The sequence below is a fragment of the Pogona vitticeps genome, chromosome 4 (assembly GCF_051106095.1).
Source record: "Pogona vitticeps strain Pit_001003342236 chromosome 4, PviZW2.1, whole genome shotgun sequence".
NCBI classification, from domain to species: Eukaryota; Metazoa; Chordata; class Lepidosauria; order Squamata; family Agamidae; genus Pogona; species Pogona vitticeps.
This window is the reverse complement of record NC_135786.1, coordinates 134173040-134200844: the sequence shown is the minus strand read 5'-3', so window position 1 is coordinate 134200844 and position 27805 is coordinate 134173040. Positions and strand designations below refer to the sequence as shown.

Below are 27805 nucleotides of genomic sequence, written 5' to 3'. Positions count from 1 at the left end.
TCATTCATTCATTCATTCATTCATTCATTCATTCATTCATTCATTCATTCATTCATTTATTTATTTATTTATTTATTTATTTATTTATTTATTTATTTATTTATTTATTTATTTCTGGTAGTATGTTCAAAGAGTTATATCAAATAGATGACTATGCTCAATCAGACTAATTAATTTTAAAATGGTATAGATTCAAATGGCATTCGCTTAGAACAGTGATGGCGAACCTATGTCACAAGTGCCACATCTGGCACACACAGCCCTCTCTGTGGGCACACAAGCCATAAGTTGCCATAGAGAAATACTTACCCGTCCTTCGATCCCAGATTTTGGCACTCCCCTCTGCTGGTGCAGTGGTCCAGCAGAGGGGTGCAGTGGCGACCATTACCACTCTAGCCCAACGGGGGAATTGGAGGACCAGTAAGTATTTCTTTAATACTGCCCATAGGAAAAACACAAGCATTTAACCCTTGCAGTGCAGGGGCAGGTGTTTTCTCTAAAATAAAACCACAGTGTGGCGTCCACGCAGCATTTGGGTTTTAATCGCAGTATTGGCACTTTGAAATAAATAAGTTGATTTGTTTTGCAGTTTGGGCACTCGGGCTCATAAAGGTTCACCAAAGAATTCAAATATGAAATTAGTTATTTTCACATATACCAATCAACTTACTACAGGAACTGATGGGTTCCAAATTTTAGAAAGGAATCCAAACCGATCCTTGAAGCTATACCAAAAGGTAGAACTTTAAAAATGTATAGAAGAGCAAGTGCTGCTAAACAGCAATCAGCATGGCTTGTACAAGAGCCAAGACAAGCTTTAGAAAATATCATTCAGGGAAGAATAACCCATGGAAAGTCAAAGGTTCTCACTTGGCCTCTAAAATTAGACACTGAACTTCACCAATGCTGTGTCTGATTTGTTATATTGTGTATATTGTAACAAGAGCCTTGGACTCTATGAAATTAGAGAACATCAGCCAGAGGACAAAAAGTTGCTTAGGAATGTTCAACTTCACTCCCTCCCTTCTCTCCTAGACATCCTGTGGCTACAGAGCTGAAAAGGATTACTGTATCTGGGACCAGCCGGTCACTTCCAGGCACAACTATATAACAATATTTTAATATCATGCAATAATATAGGATTAGCACCTTACAAAGTACAGAACACAAGAAGGCCCTGCCCAATGCACTTTCATCCAGTTCCACTCAGAATCAGCCCTTGGAATAATGTGTTAAACAAAAAAAAAAATGGGGAGGGGTAAAGCATCACTTTGTCAACATTTTAAAATAATGCCTCAAAAGAAAACATATTCTTTATGTGTTAAAATAAAATTCTCTATGTGTTAAAATAAATACTTATGCTGTGGCTGTGTGTCCACAGCTTATTTTGTTGTTAAGAAGTAGCCTGATTTATTATGCAAGAATAAAATTTGCCAAACTTTAGTCCTATGCACAATTACTGGAAAGTAAACATGCACATATATTTAAGACATAGTTGATTTGCTGATTGCCTTTCTCTTTCATTATGTTTTTGCTTTAACAAAGTAAGTTGTTAGAGTCTTATATGATAGGGTGGTTTAATTGGTTCTGGAAGTCTGAGTTGTCACTTCTGTTGTTGCCTGGGTACTTTGCCTGATTTGTGGTCTTGCTTTGGGGAGAGGGAGATGACACTCTTGGAGGAAGAGTTGTGGGGAAGCAGACAGATATACACACTACAGACGTAAATCATCCCAATTTTTTTACTTCTCCAGCTTCTGATAGCTTTCACTCATTTTTGATCCAGCATCCCTAGCTAACAATTTTATTATAAAATGTGTAGTCCTTTTTTTTGGGGGGGGGGGGAATACAGTCAGTGAACAATTTCCTGACTGGCTTTTTAAAACAAAGCTATACATGTACCTATTTTCGTGTGTGTGTGTGTGTGTGTGTGTGTGTGTGTGTGTGTGTGTGTGTGTGTGTGTGTGTGTGTGTGTGTGTGTGTGTGTGTGTGTGTGTGAGTGAGTGAGAGAGAGAGAGAGAGAGAGAGAGAGAGAGATGCAGCACATTTTTGCTGCTCAAACAGAGTCTTTACAAAATTCACTTCCTTTGCCCCTCTGCCAAGGAGCAGAGGAAGTTTTTAATTGGCAGGTGTCCTGAAGTGGCTCTCTTCTTAAGCCCCTTCACAATATGTCAAATTCCTACTTGAAGGAGCCATACCAGATAGGGGCACGTGAGCTCAGCTATACCATTTGGATGTGAGGATCTTACTAAATGGCACATCACACCTCTACGAGAACCCTGCTACCCTATTTAGCCCACGCTGGCCTGCTCGAAAAGACCCTGGGTAGACAAGCCCTTAATTAGAGGACACTAATCCAGTGCAACTGTGTAGTAGAGCAATAAGTGGCTGCCAAGTTAGTAAATCAAAGGTGGAGAATATCTTAATCAGAAATATTTCAAGTGCCTCTGATATGCAGAACATTTTTGCACCACTGCATAGCTATACCTGCTAATTCCCAAACAAGTATAAAAAGGACGGATAGTGAAAAGTGGAAATCCACTCGCATCATGCAAAGAGAGGGAATTATGTGAATACTCCTACTTCCTTTCTATCACTATGGCTTTGCTTGTAAAAGTTGAGTGGTAACTTCTTCAGATCCTTCCACCCTCATTTTTCCAACTCTGATTCCTCTTCTTTCCTCTTCTGTATAGATAGCTCTAGCATCCTCTCACACCTTGCTTTTTCTCAACACCACACCTGGATTCACCAACATCCCAATGCACACATACACTGTGCTCGCCTTACTCTGTTCCTGGCTATACCTGTGTGGCCGTTTCATTTTGGCATTGCAGCCAGGGAGTTTAAAACATAAAAGCACACACCACTCTTGCTGCCACAGTCAGTTCCCCCTCTCTTCATCCTGGCCATGGCTAAGACTTTTCTGTGCCTTTTTTGCCCAGGCAAAAGAGAGCAGCTAAAATGAGTAAACATATTACAGTTGTATGAAACTTTTACACTAACTATAACCCAATGAAGCCCCCATATCAATGGTGTTTGGCCCTTATTAGATTAAAAGTCAAAAGATTAGTCTGCTTAGTTGGAAATAATTAGTTCATTCTGAGCTCTTGTGGTTCTTGGAGATACAAAGCGCCTTCTTCTTGGCAACAAAGAAAAAAAAATTGCCCTGCTGGATCAGAGGAAGGGGTCCCTCTAGTTCAGCATTCAGCAGCTAGACAGATGCCTTGGGAAGCTGACAGGCAGGCATGAGGTAACAACTAGGCACAGTTGTTTGCCCCAACATCCAGCAATCGGCAGCATAGGAACATATGGAAGCAAAGGTGAACAGCTTCGGCTGTATCCTCATCTGGTGTTTCTCTGGAGAGAAAGCTGGCATGAGTCCTCCTCGCAGGGCGAAGTGCCCGGTTACACTCGCCATGCCAGAGCAGGCACACCCTTTCCCTAATCATTTCCCAACATGAAAATGGCTCCATTGTCATTACAGTGCTGAGATTGAATTCGCCTCATCAAAGCGGAGGGTGACAGGTGCCTCAATAGGCTAGTGCCAAGCGCAGAGGCAAGGAGATTAGCGGGCCACTGATATCATTATTTCCGCCTATCACAGATTCGGCAGGGAGGCAATTGTAATTTCTGGGTTTATTAGTCTGCATTCGGAGGGGAAAAAAACAGCGATAAACCTCAGTGTGACAGCCAGCCATTTGTGCAGCAAGTGCTGTCATAGCGACACTTACAAAATGCCAATGCGGTTGTGTCCTCCTAATCCCCCCTAATGGAGGTTAAAGCACTGCACAAAAAGCACTCTTATCAACGATCAGGGCACTAATAACATTTGCATTTTTAACTTCAACACAGGAAGTAAAGAATCTTCTGTACAGTTTTGGCAAATTAATATTACACTGGAATAATTCAAATATCGTATCCATCAGATATCAGCCAGTCTTTCACCACCTTCCCCATTGCCTGCAGAAATAGTAACACAGAGAGGGCTGAGAATTATGCTCATTTAATCTTCACTGATATCACTGGCTCCCCAAATATCCTGTGCCTGTTGGGGAGCTGACTGTAGGAGAAAGAGTGGCTGGCCACACTTGTGTTGTAACAGGCTGTTTAAATCACATCCGCAAACAGAAAAGAGCCACTTCTTAACATGGAGAGAAAGAGAGTGCAATCTCTCTCTCTCTCTCTCTCTCTCTCTCTCTCTCTCTCTCTCTCTCTCTCTCTCTCTGGGTTGTTGTTTTTTTTAAAGGACCTTGCCTATTGGGATGACAGGTGAAATATTTTTGAGGGAGGAGGTTACATGGGAAAAGTTTTACATGTTCTGGCATTGGTGGGAATGTCTGTTTCCTGCTTGTTTACCTCCTCTTACCTTGTATTATATTATTTATTTATCACATTTTACCCATGCTTTTTTGTTACTCCAACCCCAGTAAAAAGAAAAAAGAAAAACACAATGGCAAAATAACTGATGAAAACTAAATTATTTCAAAGGCCATGTCTTCGTACAGACCATTTGGGGGCAATACAAGAACTGTGGCAGTTAGTTGTGGGTCTGTACTTAGCCCATATATACACAGGCCTGAGGAACATCTTATGCAAAAAAAGAAGAAGAAAAAGAAAGGAAAAAGAGAGAGAGAGAATCCATGTGGTAAATTCCTGTTTTTCCTCCACATTTAAGTAAGAGACCAATTAAGACAATCTGTAATTCAATTCTTGAGTGACTGCTACTGAATTCAATCCCTCTCAGGTCAATGAATATAATGTCAAGTCATTAACTAAAAGGTCATGGCCAGCATATAAAATGTACACACAATGACACAGACAGAAGTAATTAGTACACACATCAATGACCCATTGTTTTGACATACAGTGCAGAAAATCTTAACAGGATTAGGTGATAATAAATTTTGGGCTCTCTATGCCTGACTGAAATAGGTTTTAAAATATAGCTCTCTGGCCATTCACACATTAACACAGTGTATGATATATGGGTGATTTCTTGTGGCATTCCTGGAAAGCTTGTCAGGGGTTCCTCAATCAGAAGATTAGCAATAGTTTACATTAAACACAGTGTGCCCATAATCACAATATCATTACAATTCTTTCCTCTCAAAATATAGACTTAAGAAGAATTGGACTTTCTAGGCTTGGCAGGTACCTTGAAATACACTGTAGACTGTGTACCCAGAATCCAGTTTGAAAATCACTGCAGTCTGCAACAACAACATCAATCAGTAAATTATGTGATGTGCTTCTGGCTCTTTATCTCAGACTTCCTCATTCCTGGCTGTCTGAACAGAAACCCATGATGGTACTCAGTTAGCTGCCAGTTTGTCTGACATACGTGACAGTGGTAAAAGACATCAGAAGGCTGTTCAAAGGTTATAGTTTTTCATACAGGACAAACCACATTGAAACGAATATGTTCAAGACTAGATGGGCGTGATTGACTCAGATGATGCTGAGCTGTTATGACAGCCAAGGCCCACAGTTATTGTTCAAGTCATCTCAGAATCCTCTTAGCACTTGGGAAACTATTATTTGGAAGTAATTTGTGATGCAACATCTTACAAACCCAGAAAAGTACAGTAATCTGGTGTCACTAACATCCTAAGCATTCCCTAAAAGCTTGTTGCATAATAATTCTTTGTGCTGCTAGTTGCTTTTTGTTAGTTTTCCATTACTTCTTTTTTCCAAACCTGGAATTAATAAGAACATGACAGAAAACTAAAAATATTCCATACAAAATGCCTTTAAATTAAAATGCCATTTAGAAGTTGCTAATAGTAACAAGGAAACATTGCTTGTACTGTCGTTTCCAATTGTTATGTTGCTTTTGAAATGTACCTTTATCATGCCCTTATTTCAGAAAGGTAATGCAGGCAACACTGGAGGAAACCAGATGAAGATATTATCACACTGCTGGTTGGTGTACAGAAAGAGAACATCACAGTAGATGTTTCAGCATGTAAAGCTGCATACCTTGTTTCAACATAACACCCATGAAATGCTATGAGCAAGTGTATTTTTCCATACCGCAAAACACCCAGGAAGGTCATGGTTAGGAAGGAACACGGACTTTCCCACCCCCTTTTGAAACTTTTCAATATCGACCACAAAAGCCGCAGGGCAGCCATGGTATATTTTATTTTGTGACTTATTGAGGCAGGACCCAATGTGGTGTAGCGCAGTGGTCCCCAACCTTGGGCCTCCAGATGTTCTTAGACTTCAACTCCCAGAAATCCTGGCCAGTAGAGGTGGTGGTGAAGGCTTCTGGGAAGTGTAGTCCAAGAATATCTGGAGGCCCAAGGTTGGGGACCACTGGTGTAGCGGACAGAGTGATGGACTAGGACTCTGAAGAAAAGGGTTCAAATCCTCAGTTGGCCATGAAAACTCACTGGGGGAGTGGAACTGGTAAAACCAGTCCTAAAATTTCTCACTTACCTTGAAAGCCTTATTAAGGTCACTTCTGACTTGAGGGCGCAGAATACATAATCAAAGCAACAATGGGTGTGTCCCTTCATGTTATGGTGACTAGATTTCCCCTTCAGCATTTCCATTTATATTTCAGGTGCTCAGTGCTCAGAGGGAAGCAAGACAGGAGTGCCAGTCAGTTTGAAAGGAACGTGCAAGAAGATACAACAGGAAACAGGATGATAAGGAAAATACTGTATCTGCAGTGAAATTCAATGGACTGTAATGAAACAAAGAGTACTGTACTGCTCAAATTCCTTCACTATTACCTGCAACTCATTGTTTCCTATATTTGCCCCATATGTAACATTTGTAACACAATAACTGTTTTTAAGTTATTATACCCATCTCCCACTATGTTGTGCTATTAAAAAAAATGCACATGATGCATTAAGGATTAGCGTCATCAGTGTCTACTAGCTAATGCATTTGATATTAGAGGGAGTTTGCTTCTGTGTAGCAGTTCCTAGAGGACCTTAATGGGAAAGTGTCATAGCACTCTTGCTTATGAGCTTCCCATGGGCTTCTAGCTAACCACAGAATGAGCAGAAGGCTGAACAATACAGGCCTTTAGGCTGAAGCAATAAGGCTTGTCTTAATTTCCTTTGAAAGCATGTTCTTGCAAAAAGGTACAAATGCATTGTAAGCCATTAGCAATGTATCAAGGTTCCAATCATTTATAAAAGTCATACTTGACTTCTCACTTCTAATTAGTTAAGGTGTCCAAGGATAGCTGAAATGTGCTGAATCCAAATTCCTTCCAGCCTCCAGATACTGGAAATTACTGAGAAGTCACTTCAGTCTGGCCCAGGTTTATGCTAGCATTGTAACTATGTGCTCTGAAGGAAGGTTGATTCTGCTTTAACTCAGCTCCTCCTTTACCTCACCTCTCCTGGAGTTTATCTTATTTCAGTGGGAAAAATGTAAGTGCTTGTTTAGTTCTCCAGTTAAAATCAGTTGGCTATACAATTGCTTTCCTTTAGCTGTAGCATGGCCGCATGCTGGTCACAGATTAAAAATGCCACCAAATGTTTCCCAAGGCAATAAAGTAGACAATTTATAGTCCAGCATAGGAAGCCAGGCACGAAATAATGGCAATTTGCAATTGAGGTAGCCAAATTGTTGTCAAAACTTAAATATGTGGCTTAGAGCTTTAATCTGTGAGCTGCCAGGTTTACAGGCATTTAAGAATGCCCAAATATGAATTTGGCTGGGTGTTTGAGGACAGGACATTTTGAAGAGCACTCATTCATAGGGTCGCCATGATCCAGAGGTGTCTTGATGGCACACAACAACAACTAAAACAAATATGAATTCAACCATTTTTAAAAAAAAAATCCAGGAATTTTGTTAAATTCAAAATTTCAGCAAAATCTGATTTGGACAATAAGTAGCACCAAGAGAACTGTGGAATGTAGTTATTGCTTCTCAACAATTGCTTGCCCCTTGCAAATTATGCCACCCATGTTGTACAGCTAAAAACAAAGAAATAAAGACTGAAACATCCATTCAAGGAAATACAGTGCTGTCAGCTCGCCAGTAAATCAAAACAACAGTGAAGACAATAAATTACCATCTGTTTGGCAACACTGTTCGTCCATTACTCCTTTCAGTAGCAAATGACTTGGCCTGCTTGTGTTCAGCAAAGCTCTAGACAATTTTTTTTCTTGTAGAATAAGAGAACAGCATTTGAGGACCCATTCCCCCACCCCTTTTCTTTCTTTCTGAGATACAACTTTGTATAGTGACTGTGAAAATAGAATACTCTGGTTAAAATCTTACTCGTGCCATGAATAAAGTACACTTAGGTAAGACATGATTTTTCTCATTATGCAATGAATAATGTTCACAATAATAGAGTCGTTGAGAGGTTCACTGAGAAAAATCAGAATTATTTTGAATACTATTAAATAATGGTTTAATATTATAGTGTTTTGAAATCCACAGAGAAAGAATATAAAAATAAGTTTCAGGCTGACAGGGCCAGTCTTCCCATTCCTTTGGAGCAAGATTAGAGCCTAAAGTGGGTGATGATGCGCAGCGAGTAGCACCATCATCTCATCCTAGCTGTTGCCACCTGCTATAGAAGACTGCTCTGTGTTCCATGCTGCTGGTCTACGCTAGCCGGGTACCCTTCCACTAATCCAGAAGCAAGATATAAATGCCAGTCTGGTTAACTTTGGTAGCTAATATTGTATGTGGGGAGAAACTTGCAAGCCTCAGAAAAAAGTGTTGGACTGGACTTTCAAATGTTAGCCAGTGAAACAGATAACAAAAATCTAAATATGCACCTTGCAAGAAAATTTCCAGATCCTATTTCAGAGGAGCGTTTTTTCCCCACAGATGTTTCTGACATGGGTGTTTATTGTCAAATGTCAGTTGGGGCATTGAGAGCTCTTTGTCATGCCTTAGTATCAGTCTGCTTGTTGTATTTTTCCACTCATTGTCCAATATTTTCCTTCAAACAAAAAATACAGAACGTCAGAAATTTCACAAGTGTTGGTGTTCATTAACCTCATTTCAGTATTTCTGGTTAGCTGTAAACAGAAAAGGAGCTACAGTTCCACAGGATAGGGAGAATCCAAACCTTATCTTTTTAGCAGAGATGAGCCTTTTGAATTTTGAATTACAAATCCCACAATTTTCCTTTCTGGGAGTCCCACATGTGGAAGACAAGCCTTATGGACACCTAAATAGTGCTTATCTGGAGAGAAGGCCATGTTGGCAGGCTTCATTCCTTGGACAGGCCTGACCTCCAGGTTGAAAATGAAGCTTCCCAGCAAGGACTCCCAAGTGGGCACAATTTAAGTATCAGTAAGATTTGGATCCTGCAGGTGGGACTCCCAGAAGGGACAATTATAGGATTTGTCATTTTTAAAAAAATTCCTAGTTTTTAGCCATGAAAATGTACATCCAAAGGTATGTTGATCAAGCTCCTTTATTGTCTGAAATTGGAAGGATGATCAAAAAAATATATTGAGAGATGAGAGAAAAGAGAGGAGATTCAAGCCTCTTCTGTGGACATGACATAGCAGAATGTGGGAGAATCTGAAGCATAATAGATCAGGTGTTCTCTGGCAATTCCTGTACAACACAAAATGGAAACATAACCCTAGCATTCTTCTAGATGGGGTTCTTCCATTTATACCCAAAGAGCTGGACAGCAAACACTTCTACACTTCCATGAAAGAGGCAGTGAAACTACACAACAGAGCTTCAGCTGGAAGTACCCATAAAGAATATAGCTCTTCATTAGGACAGCTACATGGGTTTTGCCAATCAATCCTTTCGCAGTTGTAGGACAGACTCATAAAATAGGAGGTATTAATTCCCACACATTCAGATTAGTAGTAGTCATTCCTACTAACCTTATGCCCACACAATTATGCCCAGAAATGCCACTAGATACAGTGAGGCAACTCCCTCAGGAATCAATTGTTGGAGAAGGGGCTACAATCCACTCAAGCCTTCTGGCTGCCCTTTTCCATCTTCATAGTCCTTCCTTTCTCTTGGTGAACGGAGTTGTGTGTGCCACACAACCTGTTCTAAACCCTAAATTGCTCTCCTATTCTCAGGTGTAGTGGAATATGCTCCCCAAGGCTGATATTAAATGAAGATTCAACTGCTGGAGCAATCAGTTTCTGTATGAGCAACTGTTTGCCTCAGGCAGGAAAATATCTTGGGCCAGTCTTGCAAGCAATCTAGTCCATTAGGATATGAACCTGGATCACCAGGATCAGACTCCTGTACTCCTTTAGTTTGGGACCCAACAAACAATGGAATGTTCCTACAGTTCTTCAACTCAATTGCTAGACCTGGGAGCCTGGATTACAATAGCTTTGAATGAGGAATCACTTAACTTTGGCTGCAGCTACAATGGCAAGTCAAATGGGAGCGACTGGGCTTTGCTACAGCTTTATTGACAGCCTATTTCATGTTTCTATTCAGATTAGGTGATCACATAGAAACCACAGATTATTTCAGTGCCAGCATCCACACTTGCCCCTCAGTATGATGCAATTTGATCCACACCACAGAAGTTTGGTGGTGTGGATCTGGATCGGTTTGATTTCGACCACCTTTCTTTGATCTTGTCCTCTGTTGGTCCTTGGTTCTCCTTTTATGGTTCAGAGCAAAGCTGGTGGGCTGTTTAAAAGTGTTGCATTAAGGAAAAGGAACAGATTCCCAAGGCTTTCCATAATATACAAACACATACACACATACCATTGGGGGGGGGGGGCTAGAACTGCTGGATTAGCTCTCTGGTTGATCCCCCACTTTGCCTTTCTGACAGGGGATGGACTCAGTGATCTATAGGGCCCTTTTGAGCTCTGCAGTGCTAAGATGATGATGATAGTAATTGCTGTGGTTTATCAGAATTGTTTCTATTTCATATCAATTTTTATCTTTTTTAAATCCCTAAAGAGATGATCTAGTGCTAAACTAATATATCAATGCAGTGATAAAATGATCTAAAATGTGGTTGTTTTTAAAATTAAAAAAAAGAACTTCAGGATACTTAGGGAGAAAGATCATGGGGCTGAGTGTTCTCGCTGTCCAAAACATCACACTCAGCTTAGTATATCACCAGAATATCATCCACAGTCATGCCCCCTCATTCTATTGGAGAAGAAAACAACTGATCACATGGGAAAGACACTGTTCAAATTGCTCTGGCTTGAAAAAAGTAGAAGCCCCCAATGGCAGCGTCCACTTCCTCAGATTTAAGAGTGGGACTAATCTTACATCTGAGGAAAGGGGCTTGTCCACAAAAGCTCATATCAAGATACATCAGTTAGTCTTTAAGGCACCACCACATTTTTGTCTTCTTTGTTATTCATTGTTCTTTTGTTGTGGCCTGATTACTTCTAAACTCTGGTGGAAAGAATGTGCCATTCCTAGCCAGTGGATGGCCTGCGTACTGCGGTCAGAGTTGAGTAGGGCACCAAAGTCTGGAGAATGTTTTCACAAGAAGTCAAATCACATAGACAGGAAATAGAACTATGGAGGGAGAGGAGAAAAGTAATTGCTCACCCATGTGTAAGATACAGAAAAAAAATAGTGCTACGGTGGGCAGTAGGGTCCACACAAACTGGGTCATAAGCAAAACCTTAGTGAAGTAGTGGGATGCGTCTGGTTACAGTTCAGATTGAGACTTAGTTCACATATGCCTGTTCATCTCTTGATGAACTGGACCATCAATTACTGATATGTCTGAATAAACAACAACAGATGTAAAATAACAGAAACAGAAGTTCAGAACATCTGAAACAGGGCAAAAATGTGCAAAAAAGATTAGGACACTATTTATTATTTATTAAAAACATTTGTAACCTGCCATTTATTGTATGTAATATATAGAGCATAAAAACCAAATATGCTGCTTTATAAAAATAAAAAATGTAACTATAAAAACATAAGGCATCACAATAAATTTGAGGTCACAAAACAGTAGGACAAACTGAACAGAAGCTGTTGTGATCTTTCCAAATGTTCAAGCAATTAATCGTCAACCTCATGCTGAATTGACAGCAGTCTTGATATCAGTCCAGGCTCAATAGGGAGGGCTATCTACCAACAGGGACACCACCACAGAGAAGACCCTCTTAGACTGATGAAAACATATCAAGGAATATGGAACAAACAAAATAAATTCATGCACATTACTTGATTACTTTATACTGTACTTGAGATAGCTGGAAAGTCTAAACTCTCCTTTGAGAAGCATTTGATTTGAAGTGATGTCAGTTAATATGCAAGTTGTACTTGCGATGATAATATTCATAATGGGCCATTTGCCCAACTGTTGTCACAATCATCAGCAACGGCCATGCATGTACAAGCAATAACTTTGTGTCTATATGGTAAAAGATGGAAGTACTGTACTAAAATTTGAATGAACACCCAAACTATTACTCTCCAAGCATTCCAAAAAAACTTAATTGCCACAATTCAATTCTTTCACACTTCTCCATTTTCATTCTTTTGTGATGTTATTCCTGCCTTGTTTTCTAACATTGTTATTACGATGATTATGTGCCATCAAGTCACATCCAATGTATGGCCAGTATAAAAAGATTTTCAAGTGATGTGATATATTTAAGGAGTGGTTTTATCAGGGATGCCAAGTGGAAATTCTAGCCGAGGTCTCCTAGCCCATAATTCTGTGTACTGTACTGCACTGATTCATCTTTTAATATACCTATAAGATACAGTATTCCTAAAATTGGATTGGTTAAATCCAACTGTTAGTCCCAGCTAGAGTAGATCTGTTAAATCGATGCCAATTGTGTAAGTGACTTTAGAGGCCTCATTTATTAAAGTGGATTTAGCCAATAGTATTTTGCACATTTTTATCTTAGTTATCTTTGCAATCACCCCAACTTCAGAATATTGTTGACCCACAAAGTAACTCCTATCAGATTTTAAGATGTGATAGGCAGAAAGGAGTAAATTAGATGTATTGTACCAAAAGTGCCTAGACAGCAGATACTTGTAGATGACTCAAGCAAATGACTTAAGCAATTACAGCAAGAAAGCAAAGAATGCTACACTGAAGTTGAAGAATGAACTGTGGGAAAGAAATATCTCCAAATACTCTGTAAGAATATTAAGGTTATTTTCAGCTTCACATTTAGTACCGATTTACTGCTGAAACTTCGCTGAAAGAACTGTCATTCTAAGAGTAGCTTCTGATGTTATTGTCATCTACACCAAATACTACAGGCACACTTGCTTCTGTGCAATAATGCCATTTCAGAAATGGCATTATTTGCATCTTTGCTAATGAGACCATGTGAATCTGAAGTGGCTTTCTGGCTCCCAACAGTAGCAATAAGGTAATTCCTGCCTTGCACTGAAATTAAGAAAAGTTGATGGAGGAATGACATTTTTATGTGGAAAGACTGTGAGATCAGTTCAGTTCTGTTACTCAAAACAAATTCCTCAACTCAAGAATTCTTTAATTCTAGTTGTTTATCTTTTCCCCCAGGCTGCAGTTGGTGAATCTCAGGGTTCTAATGAAAAACAAAACAAATTTGTTTGTTAGTTAGTTTGTTACACCTGTGCATCATGCCAGTTAGTGCTAGGCACTACTCTGGGTGGTTTACATCCAAAGTGTCATAAATATAAAATGAATCACAAATAATATCTTAAAAAATAAACCACACGTATTCACAAATATGACAACAATCATTTAATAAATTTAAAAAAACCCAAAACAATAGCAACCATGAATAATCAAAATTATCAGTCTATAAGACATAAACAGCTTTGTTTTGAGCATCCTCTTAAAGGCTGTGAGGAAGGAGGCCAGGCACAGCTCCATCAGGGAAGCATCCCAAATGGATGGGCCCACTATTAAGAAGACCTTGTTTCTAGTAAGTAGATGACTTTTTGGCCTCCTTCAGTGTGTCAATCCAGAGAAGCAAGGCCTGAGAGGATTTTAGGGAAAGATGCTCCAACCAGTAGCAAGGTCCCAAACTGTGGTGACTGTTCAAGCATGAAGTCTTGCCACCCCTCTTGTACATTACCTATACGAGAGAGATACAAAGTTATGTTTTGAATACGACAATCCCGTTGTGCAACTCCATTGGGCATAAGCAATGATAACATCGTCTGGCAATATTAATCTTTAATGTAATTTCAAATTTCCTGCTCCCCACTTCAGGTTCTAAGTCTTGGGAGGGTGGGGGGGGGGAAGAGAGCTTTTAATATAGGAAAATTGTCACTGGATCACCAGCAGCGGTTCCAAACTGGTGACAGGACCACCACTGATGACTTTCCAATACTAAAGACCCTCCCCCCATTTTGAGGCCCCTATTGGAATATGAAGATCAATTGTATCCCAGTATGCAATGGGTGAGTCTGACAGTCATTCAGTTCTACCCTGCTATTGGGGAGCTGTTGTGCATTGATCACGTTCTGCGCCTCCTCTTGTGTGCCTTCTTCCTTGATTCCTATTGAGATAACCGTCTGGGCTGGGCTCGATCAAAATTCCTACAAGTAGGATTTCTGTGAGGACAAAGATACGCTTCCCTATTCAAAACCTCTTATTACTTTGCATGTTACATTGAAACCTCCTGGATGCCAAAGAGTCTTCCTTCCAAACAGAGACTAAGCAGGAGTGATTATTTTCCTGGGACACAAATAGTTTGATAAAGAGGTCTTTTATCCAACAGCTAGCCTCATACTTCTGTGTTGGACCACAGAGCAACCAGAGTGACCCCCACCCCACCCCGAAAGAATAATCCACAGCCAGAGGGGGGAAAAAAAAACACGGAAGCTCACTGGAAATAGGCAAAGACTCTGCAGTTGTTAAATGGTTAATGCTAAAGCTGCTGCAAGAGTACTGTATACAATGTGTTACAGACATTACAGACAACTGTAGCTTCAGAGATTAATCCAGAATGAGATGGAAGGTTTCTATTGAAACTTCTTAATATGTTTTTTAGCCCCTCTGTCTGGGATTATAGTGCGGCCTCCAAGTCCAAGTGCTTTCCCTTTAAAATACATCTATTATGGCTCTGCTGTTGTTCCTGCCCTTCTTGTTACACTGTGAGCAGCTACCACTAAACCCAAACAATAGGAAGAATCAATAGCACACAGATAAACCAGTACCGTAAACTTTGCACACTTAACAAGTCCTCTTTGCAGACAATTAGGGCCAAAAGATAAATATTGACACATTAGACTATTTTCTCAATTTTATTTATTTTTTGTTGATTGCCTGGGTGGGGGTGAAGGGGGCGAAAACCCACTTTTCTGATAGTGGAGATTACTTGGTTAATAGAAACAAATAAAGTAAAAGCCCTTGTCCACAATGGGTTAGGCACATCTATTGTCCGAAGGGACTAATCGGATTAAATTGGCTACTGGTTCCTTTGCTGGGAGTTTAACTCATTCCAAAAAATGTTCACATCTCAAGGAGATGGGTCCCTGTTGTTCTCTGACTTATTTAATCTGACGCAAAGATATAAGGAAAGGCTTGAGACTGCAGTAGTGCATGTGCCACGCAGTAAAATACACTGAAATACGCATAGCAATTAAATTCATGGATGGAAGATAACACAAGACCTGTGCATGCTATTTCTTGTGTTGTGTTTTCTTCATCAATAATAAAACATACAAAAAGAGGAGAGTGCTTAAGGTAACAGTGAATATGGAAATGCCACGGAAATGTCTTTAAAAGCAATGCGGTGCTGTCTAATGGGCGTGTGATGTGCCATTCTGTCAAAATAGCATTTAAAAATGTTAATGGGGTAAAGGTAAACTGTTCCATTTTCTATTTCGGGTTGTTTTCTATTAGCATTTTAATATGGATCTGTTGCATTAGTTCTCCGTAAAAGAAACAAACACATTTATGCAGAGGATAATGTTTTTGTTAGTCTTAATAGGCAGCAGCCTTAAATAATGTCACTCATCTCTCCCTTTGGACTTGAGCCTCTGAGTCAGGAGGTGCATTTTTTTTCCTTCAGTCTGATAATTTTCAAAGCTATTGGCAACCTGGGAATTTTCTTTCCTTATCACTAGGGCTCAGCTAACTTCACTAACACTAATCAGAGCTGGAATCATTCATTCAAGGATTGCATGATCATGTTTTTCTTTAGCAGTGACAGCTGCCTGAGCTACATTAGCAATGCAGATGAGTCAGCCTAATAGGTTAATGCAGAACACGCGAAAATTAGGTTTAATCCCCAGTGAAATAATCTAACATTTTCACATTTCTTGATGTTAGGATAGAGACATTGGTGGTGACTCAATTAGGTGTAATGTAGATCAAAGCAAATTTACCTTCTGGCGGAACCTTCCCAATAGTTTAGACAGTGGAATAGAAGAGTTCTATTTTATAGTAATTGGTGTAGGCTGGAGGGGAAATTATGCTAAAAGAACAGGTATGACAAGAATTGCTTCCTGGTTTCACACTACAATTGCTATATTTTGTAAATGTATCCAAAAACACTACTGAGCAATCAAATCAAAGAAAAATCTTTTCTGCTAGATATGGTTACGAATAAATCAGTGCTTTTAAATCAACTCACTTAGAAGTACCTTTTTTCCCTTCTCATGAAAGCGTGACCTATCTGTTTATAATGTCCCATAGAGAAATATCACCACTGGGGTTTGTAAAGGCCCCTTTAATTATACGGGAACCATAAAGGAAGGGAACGGTGTGTGTCTAGCTAATGTTTTCATTCTTGGGGAATAACATATCAAACACCCGTCTCCATCAGCTGTAAAGGAAAAAGAAACAAAAATTACAAAACCTCAGTTGCCTTTTTTTTTTCCCTTGACATCTTAATTCTTAATCCTTGTGTGTGGTCAAATCAGTCTACTATAGACAACCAATCAAGCAATTATTCCTAAATTATATTTGCCCAGCTCACATTGATTGGTTATTCTTTTCTTATTGGGTAAGCTCATTAATTCTGAGCAGCTTGCTTATTATGCTTTCCACATCATTTTCTTTCTGAGCCTATCTCCGCTCACCAGCCTGCTGATGTTTCAAGATGCCATGGGGGGGGGGGGAGAGAGTGGAAGGGCCCAGTGATCTATTGCATTGTCTCTTACAGCAATTACAATTCACATTGCTGATTAACTTTGATGTGAAAACTAATGAGATAAGGCAAGTTATCAAGGCGGACCTGATCGTCATCTCATTTATACAGCATTTGCCATCGGTGAATGACAAAAACTAATGAAGATGTATCTGACAGCAGGCCGAGCCAAGCAAGACAGGATTTCGTTTCTCATCAGCAAGTGCTTTGCTTCTTACTCATCAGTCTATCTGAAACATGTTGAAATTAGCTTAATAATGAAAACACTTCATCTAAACGGGCAAATGTTTACATTAAAATAACTACATGATAAAAAAAAAGATGTGAAAGATTTTTTTCCTTCTTTCTGGAGTTTAAACAATAGAGTTTAAATGTTCACTTAGCATTCCTCTGAGTATTGAGGATGGGGTTGGTTCCTTGATTTGTTTTCCAGTTGCAATTTATACCTGCTGCAACACGAGGTTCCCGTAGCTCTTTCAAACACTGGGGGTACATTTTTCTGCACAGTTCTGCCAGTAAAAGTTCAATTTTAAAAACTGAGAATGCTTAATACGAAAACAATGAACCATTATTGTGAATCATTATTTGTCACCCCTCCCAAAACAGAAAGTGTAAATCATGCCACAATATTATTTTCCATATTATTTTATTTGTACTGTACAGGCCTGAGTTGATGCTAGCTGTTCATTTTTCAGTGTCTCTTAAGGGCAAGCTCCACTTCCTTTTCTAATATATTAAATATATTGCACTATAGATTATCCAATGAGAATTTGTGTGCCTGTGTGCCTGTGTGCGCGTCTGTGCACGTGTGCATGTGTGTGTGTGTGAAACATGTGGATGCATATATTTGTATACAGGCAAAGTAGTCAGACAATGTGCAAGTCTAGTCATTTTAGTAAATGTTATAAGACTCTAGGGCAACATTTTGTATCTCAAAAGTTCACTGCAATAATCCAGCCTGACATCAAATAAGGCCTTGACAAAACATAAAAATTGCCTAGGTTGTCCCTATCTTTTAATACTTGGCCTTTGACATATTTATTTATAAGGAGTTATTTTATATAGCTGGTTCAAAGATCCCTTGAGTCCAAAAATAACCACAACCCTACAGTAATAATTTTGAATCTGGAACAAAAAAATGTATTAATATAATGCGATGTATCAGTTTCTTAATAGATGCTTTGAGATAACATTAAACAAAGCTTTCCTTTCATTTTTCAAAATAATCTATGCTGAAAATTTCCAATTTTAAAAGACAGTTTCCTCTTTGTTATGGTTTTCTTCCCTCATGAGCCTCATGATGTTGTGCTGCCTTACAGCTTACACACAACACACATCTCTCCTATGTTAGACTTGCATAATATTTGAAGACACCAAGAATGTTTTGTTTGCACGGCTTCCACATCATGTCTATTGTTTATGAAATGAACACGCATGGATCTCAGCTGGAATCCAGTTGATTCCAGAAATTTTGCTCACAATTTTAAAAAAGTTTAATTTTTTTTCAAAGTTAGATAACAAGTTTTATTTTCGTTTTTTTTTAAATAATCAAATCTCTCTGATAAAACAAAAGTTTTAAAAAAACATGACATCCATTTTGACACCTTTTGAAACTTCTTCTGTTTAGATGGAGCTAAGACGGCTCTGTGGGTAAGAGGGGTCTGAAGCAATCTGGAGAATTCTCAGGTTTACAGTATCACATGTTATCTTAGACAATTATGTACCGTCCTTAGGGCAATGTAGACCCATATTTTAAGTGTGTCTGAGTTCCAGAACGAGGCAGAGCACACACGTGTCTGCACATACACAATTTATTTTCAATGGGCATAGACAAAAGTGTCTGCATCTTGAGAAAGTTAAAAGAAAATCTTATTTTAAAGCTGTAGCAACAAATTGCTACTCCAGCACTGGATTAAATTTAAAAGCTCTTCACATGGCTGAAGATAAATCCTATATATTAGAGGAAACCATAAAAGCACTTGCAGAGGAGACAAAGCACAAGTGGAGAATTGACCCCTGAAGATTTTTTTAATGGTGTACTAAATTTATAATTTGTTCCAGCAAATGCTGTGTTCCCCGTTACCACCCCCCACAAATATACAGAAGCATAATGTGTGAGAGAGTGCTTTTTAAATAATAGAGTGAAATCAGTTTGCTGCAACGAATGTGCTTCATTAAATAAAACAATCCCAATATTTTCTTTATCAAACTCCCCATTCTTCCTAGGATCGCATGAAGTCTGTACTGTATTCTGCTGATATTTTGATACACCAATTTAGCATGGGATCAGTGAAATATTTTTTACTGTAGCCGTTACTTTTTCTATATCTGTGCAAATCAGCCATTGTGAGACAAGTTTATATTAACTGCTAATTGAAACCAATATGTTACTTCACTAATATTTTTAGATGAACATTTATAAATATTTATAAAATATTTTTTCTTACCAAGTTTTATTTATGTCAGCTTCATTAAATGCTTTTTCTCTTCCCTTCTTTCCATCTCCCATCCCTCTGCTCCATCTTAAAAAAATAATAATAATTACAGGCAACTAAAGGATTTGTACATAGCAAAAGGTCTCAACCTCACATATTTCAGAGGTTCTGCTCAAGGAAACACTGCCATAATAAGACTGACTTGGGATCTTTTCATCACAAGGTCATTAGAAGCTAGCCTTTAAAATGTTATGGGGGAGATGCATGAGGAAGAAATGTACATTATATCTAAAAGCGTTACAAGGTTACAGTCTCATCTCCAAGTATATGGAATGTTGATTGAGAAAAGCAGCTAATCCAAGAGAAGCTTTGGAAAGGAGATTGAAGGGGGGGGGGAGAGAATTAGGTATACACTTTATATTTTTAAATGCTCATTTACATACACAATGGCCAAGATTAATCCTCTGCTAGCACAGTGCTTTCATATTATTTTTCCTAATTATCTTCTAAGTTGCCTAGTAGCTTTTTCTTTTTTCTCCCTTCTCTGCTGCTTTCTTTAAAGTATCAAGTCTTTTATTATATGACTTTAACACTACACAACAAGTCATTACTAACCAATGCAATTTTGTTCCTCAGAAATGTGTTGAAAGGATGATGCCTTGATACTCAACTCCTTATATAAAGGGTGAGAGCCCAACTGGCTGGTAGTTTCCAGTCTGATTCTGAACTCACATTGCATTACGGAAAAGAAGAAGAATTTTGGCTGATGCCCAAATTCTTAAAATCATACAAATCAATATAATGAGGGAGTGTTGGTGTACTTGTATCTGGACTCCATGGAAAGCTGAACCATCGAGATCTTTGAATCTGTGGTCTAAATAACACCTAACAGAAGTGCTGCATTATTTTAATTATATTGTACAAATATTATAGTATTTAATGCCTGCAAGAAACTAACTACAAAACTATAATTCACTATAGTTCCTAATAAGTCAACCTTCCAAATATATTGTTAAAAAAGGTGCATGTGTGTGTGATGTTTGAATATTTATATGTATATGTCAGTGTGAGATGTTTGTGAGTGTATATTTATGAATCTCTCTCTCTATCTATCTATCTATACACACACACACACACACATACATACACATATGTATGTATGTATGTATGTATGTATGTATGTATGTATGTATGTATGTATGTATGTATGTATGTATGTATGTATGTATGTATGTATGTATGTATGTATGTATGTATGTATGTATGTATGTATGTATGTATGTATGTATGTATCAGGCAAGAGTAATGTTTTATTTAAAATAGTTACAGTATGCCTTTTGATTTAGAGTTTAAAGTAAATAATATTTGTACATCTGAAACATACTCAAGACAAATGAAAAGCCTCTAGATGCTTTTGTATGAGACGTTGAAGAGCTCTACAAACTTAAAAGCACAACCTCAATTAAGCCCATCTTCATCTGGAAAAAAAATTAGCAACTGAAAGCTGAATATATTAGATAATGCACACTTGCAGAAGAGCATTCTCTTAGGAAAAAAAATTCTTGATAACCAACCTGACGTCGGCCTAAGAGTTGCTCAATGCTAATTTTGTTTGAAACTGTCTAACTAACTCTGAATAGCTATCCATATTCAACAAAGGCATAATTAATGGCAACCTTTTCTTCCGCTTATAAGACATCATAACAAGTAGGAAAGTACAAAAAGATTTTTATAGTAACTAATTTAAGGACAAAGGGTTGACCTCTAGCATTTCATTAAATAAACCGAGTGAATAAAAGAGACTGGCAGCATTCATCCTTGTTCAATTCAAGCAGTCTATTTCAAAATGCTAATCATAATCTGCAGATGTTGGGGGCTGATTTTTCCCCCTTCAGATATCATTTGTTTAATTTAAGAACATCAGACATTTGAATTTTAAATAAAAATCAAAAACCAATTTTAGGCATAGGCAGAAGTTATTCATGGAACAGTGAAGGTCTCCAGGTTAGCTTTCTTCCTTTCAAGTGTTTAAAATCATTATTGTAAACCATTAATTTCTCATATTATTTCTAAAACCTTTTAATGGGTAAGTTCTAATAGGAAATGTATTTTTTTCAGATGACCAAACCAAGTAAGTGCCAATATATTTGAAGCTCTACAGTAAGGAAGGAAAAGAAAAGTGGGGAGGGGTGGGGGAGACAATTCTGCTATCTTACCCAGAGAGATTACATTGAGATAGGTCGATATAAGCATTTCTAAACACTCCTGATTCAGTTCTCTAATTTATGCTGCCTAAGGACCAATTCACACATGATTTTCTGCTGACACAAGGAAGCGTGGCTTCCTGCAACACATACTTTCAGCATAAATGGCAACCTACATGGCAGAGCAAATCTCAGATTCTTGTTGTAGGAAAAACATTATGGGTTGGATCTAGACTCAGTCATATTTAGGACTGACCTACTGAAATCAATGGTACTCATTTAGACTTAAGACTAATTTGTCTCTTTGTTCCGAGGGGTATACAGTACTGTAAAGTAAGCATGACCAAGTTTGGACTCAACCCTATGAGGGTCTGAAAAACAAACAAGGCCAGATGCCACCTGTTGATTAGATCAGTGGTTTCCAACTTTGCCTCTGTTGATTAAAATAAGAAGCAGGAGAACAATTGACCCCAGTGCTTAGTTATCAAGATGGGGAAGGGGGAAAACACAAAACTAAAATAATCTCAGACCACAGCATAATAAAGGTTTAAAGGGCCGGGAAAGTATCAAGCAGTGGTTTCGTATTGTTTTGGCTGTGTTTTTCTTCCTTCACTATCTTAATTGCTTAGCGCTGCAATCAACTATTCTGCTTCTTCCAATAGGCTGCAATCCTATTTCCAGTTCCCTGGGTCAAAACCTGTATAAATTTAATGTAAATTCACTTTTGAATAAATATGTATAGGACTGTGTGGCTACGCCAACACTACCCCACCATCCTGAACACACCCAATCTGATTTGGAAATTAAGGAGGGTCAGGCCTCTTAGTACTTGGATGGGCAACCACCATGGAATATGATGGATCTCTGGGCAAGGCTAGGAGAGGCTTGTGCCTGAGCCTGGAGAACTGGGACCAGGGACTATCAATGATACTGGGCAAGATGGACCAATGCTCTGGTACAATAGCAAGCAGCTTTGGATGTTCCTATGTGCCGTGTATTGACAATTGTCTTTATGTACAGTTAGAGGACTGGGTACAATTAATCCTATATCTTAATTTATTTGATCTTTTCCCTCTTACTCATGATCTTCAATAGTTCTGTGCACGTTGTGTGCTCATCTCTCTGCTTCCACATTTGACCGACATAGGTTTGTTTGTTACATACACACACCCTTCCTGAAGGGAGATGCTCCCGAACCTCCTGAAAACACGTGCTTCTGTTTTTAAACTCGGGTGGTCCTATTTCTTGTGAAATACTGTGATGGTGTTTAACAGTTGCAGGGTTTTAATGTTTGTCTCACTGCCTGATCCTATGAGCTTCCACCCAGCAACCATCCTAATTGCTACTGAGCAAAGGCAGACAGGCATGGTGATCTAATCATGCTGGCATAGCCATTTAGATCAGGAAAACTAGTGTGGCATATGCCCTTCCATCATTTCTACTACAACAAGGACCTTAGACTTTAGGGTCCTTATAGGCAAGTATGACATGAAGCCAGTTTTCTGGCTACTATCACTAGAGCCACTGGACTTTGATTTTGTTTTGTTTTTTTGTTTTTTGTTTTTTTGAGCACTGTAATTTTCAACCTTTGAAGGTTTAATTACATTCCTGTAGTCATGGTATAACTATAAGATGGGAAATCAGGTCAATACCCATTATCTGGATGACTTTTGTTTTCTTGTTTGTTTACGATAAGAAAATAGCTACAGCATGCCATAGTACAATGTTGAGCACATGAGAAAAATGAAGGGAAGTCTACCAAATATCTTTTTTTCTTTTCTTTTCTTTTTTTCTTTTTTTCTTTTTTTCTTTTTTTTGGTGGAGGGGGAATAGAGCTTGACGCCATCAGAGAGATGTCACATCTGTCAAGGGAAAAACTCCAGATCTGTCAGCCTCGATCAAGAAGACGGAGGTAGGAATGAAAGATATATAAAAAAAATTCCTGGTGTTGAACAGGCACTTGATTTTCCCATGCTGAGTGATGACGGCTGAAAGTGTAGACTTGTAGCCATTTCTATGAGGTCAACAGAACTTTAGGTGCTCAGTGCTATTTCATTAGAACAAGAGAATTCCACAAGGACATACTGTTAATGGATATGTGTCCTTTGGTAATGGATATGTTTCAGTCTATGAACATAATCCCTGGAGGTCCTAGGTCCTTGCCGTTCATGGCTTATAAAAGCAGCCAGAGTGGGAGTGGCTGAGTAGGTAAGGATTCCAGCATGCCTAAATGAGACAATAGTGAGCCTGCAATTGGAAAAAAAACCCTCCTTAAGCCCCATCATACTGGATAATTATTGCTCAATCTCCAATGTTCCATTCTTGAGCGAAGTAATGGAGCAGGTAGTGACTCCAGGAGTTTCTGCATAAAATGGATGAACTGGATCCATTTAATTCCAGCTTCAGTCCTAGCTAGAGAACAGAGACAACTTTGGTCATGTTGACAGGAACTGGACAGGGGAAGTGTGTCCCTGTTTGTTCTTATGGAACTCTCAGAAGCTTTTGATATGATTGACCCTGGTCTCCTTCTGGACCAGCTCTCTGAAATGGGAATTGGAGACTCCATAGTCCAATCCTTCCTGGAGGGGTTACCTCAGAAAGTGATGCTGGGGGATTTTTGTTTGACACCTTGGCCATAGACCTGTGGTGTCCCTTAGGGTTTCTCTTTGTGCTCCACCATACCAATTAACATCTAGGTAAATCCACTGGGAGAGATTGTCTGAAGTTTTGGAGTCAAGTCCCACATATATGCAGATGATACCCAGCTCTGTTTCTCTGCCCAACTCCAGGGAAGCTGTTCATGTTCTAAACCAGTGGCATTGGTAAAAGAATAGGATGAGGGCAACAGATTGCACCTTAATCCAAACAAAGTGATTGGGTGTATTGCTGGATTCATCCCTGAGCCTAGATGCTCAGGTCTCAGCAGCAGGCATGATTGCATTTGCACAGGTAAAGCTCAAGAAGTCTGGTTTGACTACGGTGACACATGCCTTAGTTACATCCCGCTGAAGTACTATAACCTGCGGCCTTTGAAGAGGGTTTAGAAACTTCAGCTGGTCCAAAACACTGCAGCCATGCAGCTGGTTACAGAGCGCATGTAACTCCCCTGTTTCAACAGCTTCACTGGCTACCTGTCCATTTCCATGCCCAATTCAAAGTGCTGGTTATGAGATACAAAGTCTTATATGATTAGAGTCTAGACTTTATGAAGAACTGTATCTCCCCATATGAACCTTCTTGACTGCTAAGATCTTCAGGGGAGGCCCTTTACTCAGTCTCACCGTCCTTTCAGGCTTTTTTTGGTGAGAATGCAAGAGAGGAGCTTAACTATGGCTGCTTCTATATTGTGGAATGCCTCCCTTGGGAGGCTAGGCTGACCCTATCCCTCTTTTCATCAACAGGCAAATATATTCCTTTTTAAAAAGACTTTTTAACCACATTGCACATTTAAGCTGGACACTTCTGTGATTTTGGTATAGTATTTGTAAAGTGTGTTTTTTAAAAGTGTTTTCCCCTCCCATTATTATTTTTATATTCTTCTGTGTTTAATTTATTTATTTTTCAAATTGAATAACTTATTATACTTTTAATTTTACTTGTATTTTAATTATTGTAAGCCACATTGAGTCCCTTTATGGGAGAAAGTGGCATAGAATATATATGTTAATAAGGGGGAGAGCTCCTATGGAAATATAATGGTGTCCAGTTGCAGGAGGACCCCTGACTTGTAATGTTAACCTCCAGGAGGACATAACCTTGGCAATGAGCAGTGAATGTGTAGTGGTGGTTATTGAATGAGTTGTAAACTTCCTGCCGTCCGTAACCTCTGTAAGCGTAACATGTAAGAGTAGAGGAATTCCAGCTACAAGGTCAACTGTTGAGATCTACCCAAGAAGAGTAGAGTCCTAGATGAATGAAGTGCTATTCATCCTCGTAAATGACCTGCTTGTGATATTATTCCAATCGAGAAAGCTATCCAAGATAAAAATGATATCTGTGGGGCTCAACCTGTTGGAATGTCCCCCCCCCCCCCAATTTGTTCTGTGTAGGAATTGCAATTGCAGTAGTGGGGACTTACATAGCCATGGAGATGATTAGGAGAAGAGCCTTCTAGAAACTAGGGACCCACAAGGGAGACATTAGAATTGGGAAGGAAATCTTGGCATGTCTCATCCTCGTGAGCAAAGGCAAGAGACTGCAACATTCCTTTGACAGAGTTCTTGCAGTGGTAAGAATGAAGTTTTGCACAAATTGTATTAATTGCAGTCTTTTGTGCCATTTGTGCACATCCCCAAATGCAGATGATTGCTACTTTGTCTAACAATCTGAAACAGCAGCTGGAGATATATTTATATACATTATATATATACAGTACAGCCCTTCTGTTCTTATGATGCATGTATGTGTGTATGTGTATGTAGTTTGCTTTTCAAAGGGAAAGGGCATTACAGGTATTTTGCACAAACTATGGAAATCTAAAAGAGCAAAATAAAAAGCTCTTTGGCGCACACCTGGTTGGAGGTGTGAATTCTCACATGGCTTTAAAATTCCTCATCAAGATGGCTCATCAGGTCAAAGTATTTTTCCATCCCTACATCAAGGTGGAAAAGGAGCAGAAGGGGAGAGGATCTAACTCCCCCAACACAAGAGCTTTTCCCCCCAAACTAACTGCAGATATAACAAAAACCCAGTCCATAGTCATTTCAATCTACTGTCCACTTGGAAATGAAGGAGTGCTATCATACAAATGAGAAACAATGAGCAATTCATGCTCTGATTTTAATATTTGTTTTCTAATGCCACAAGGAACAGACTTGTAAAGAACAACTTCAAACTATGAACAACAAATTAATTCCAATCACATATTTGTGTCCTTTTGGAGCCAAAACCAAAGCCCACCCCTTCCGTCAGCTGTTGACTTTCTGAGTGTCTGGGACAGCTGTGCGTCTGTCTATAGCTCCCTCGAATGACTGGCCTGGCCCTGCTTTTTATGAAAGACTGCTGACTTGTAATGGAGCTTCCTGACAAAGGCCCCACTTTGAGTCGGATGTGTACTAGGCGCTAAGCCAGGATGCAGGAGGAGATCAGGGGCCAGGGCCAGGCAGTGCAATCCTCCGTAACTGCCTCTTTAAAACCATGTCACGCTCATGTGACAACTGCTCCTCTGTGCTTGTTTGAACTGTCCCTCCCAATTAGTGGTAATAAGTGACTCTGTAAAGATGAGCAAACATAGTGCATTCATTAGCTCCCTGCCAACCTCAAACCTTCCTCTCCTCCTCCCCCATCCCCCAGCGAGCCCCACACACCCAATCTCCTTCCTCACAGCCAATCAGTGGCAGAAATTCCTCAGGGACTCTGCTCAGCTCCTACTTGGAGAAAGCTTGTTTGGCATGGACGAGTGTTAGTATAAAGGCAAATTAATGAGAAGAGTTGGCTTGAAATTATTTTATTCTGTCCTTCCTCTGAAGGATTGTCTCGCTCTCTGAGTGAAAATATGTCTGGATCAATATGGTCCAGCTTAAGAGTAAGAAAAGCATGCTTCAGTCCCATTTATTTCATCCACTTTTTGGTGCAAAGGGGCCTCCTGATTTACAGGAGAGAAACAGCTTAGTAGTTTTAGTGCAACATCAAATAACAATTTCTGAGAAACCAGAGTTTCTTTCCATCTCCTGGCTGAACCACATTCTCCAATCAGGATCTCAGGCTGTGGTCACCCCTCCAACATCCCTTCCAATAGCCTTGCCATCTTTTGGCAAAGAGAGTGAGAAGTTTCATTCAGTGTTCAGCCAAAGAGACAACTTCAAGCCTCTCGATTAGGGTTAATGCATATTATTATTATTATTATTATTATTATTATTATTATTATTATTATTATTATTATTATTATTATTATTATTATTATTATTATTATTATTATTATTATTATTATTATTCAGAAACAACAGGCACAGTCAATCAAAATTATAAAAACATTGACTGATATTATATAACAGAACAAGAAATATTGGCACATGTTGTTCTTGTTAAGGGAGTTAAATAGCAAGATGATCATTGGTACAAATTTTTGCATATGCCATTTTACTGAAGCTCAGATTGTAGCCCATTTTTGCATTAGAAAATGCCAGTGTTCAAGACTCTGGC

General features: G+C 39.0%; 1 long non-coding RNA gene across 2 annotated transcripts in view; it reads right to left on the bottom strand.

Moving 5' to 3' along the window:
* LOC140706809 (uncharacterized) overlaps nucleotides 1-27004 on the bottom strand; it is a 42898-nt gene extending 15894 nt beyond the window's left edge. Inside the window, exons 1-2 of one of the 2 annotated variants that reach the window (XR_013544722.1) lie at nucleotides 19473-27004; nucleotides 998-14001 (exon numbers count right to left, since the gene is read on the bottom strand). This is a non-coding gene — a long non-coding RNA (uncharacterized LOC140706809). Of the gene's footprint in view, nucleotides 1-997; nucleotides 14002-19472 lie in introns of those variants that run through there. The other variant, XR_013544721.1, reaches the window with a different exon arrangement.
* Between the last annotated feature and the right edge of the window lie 801 nt (nucleotides 27005-27805).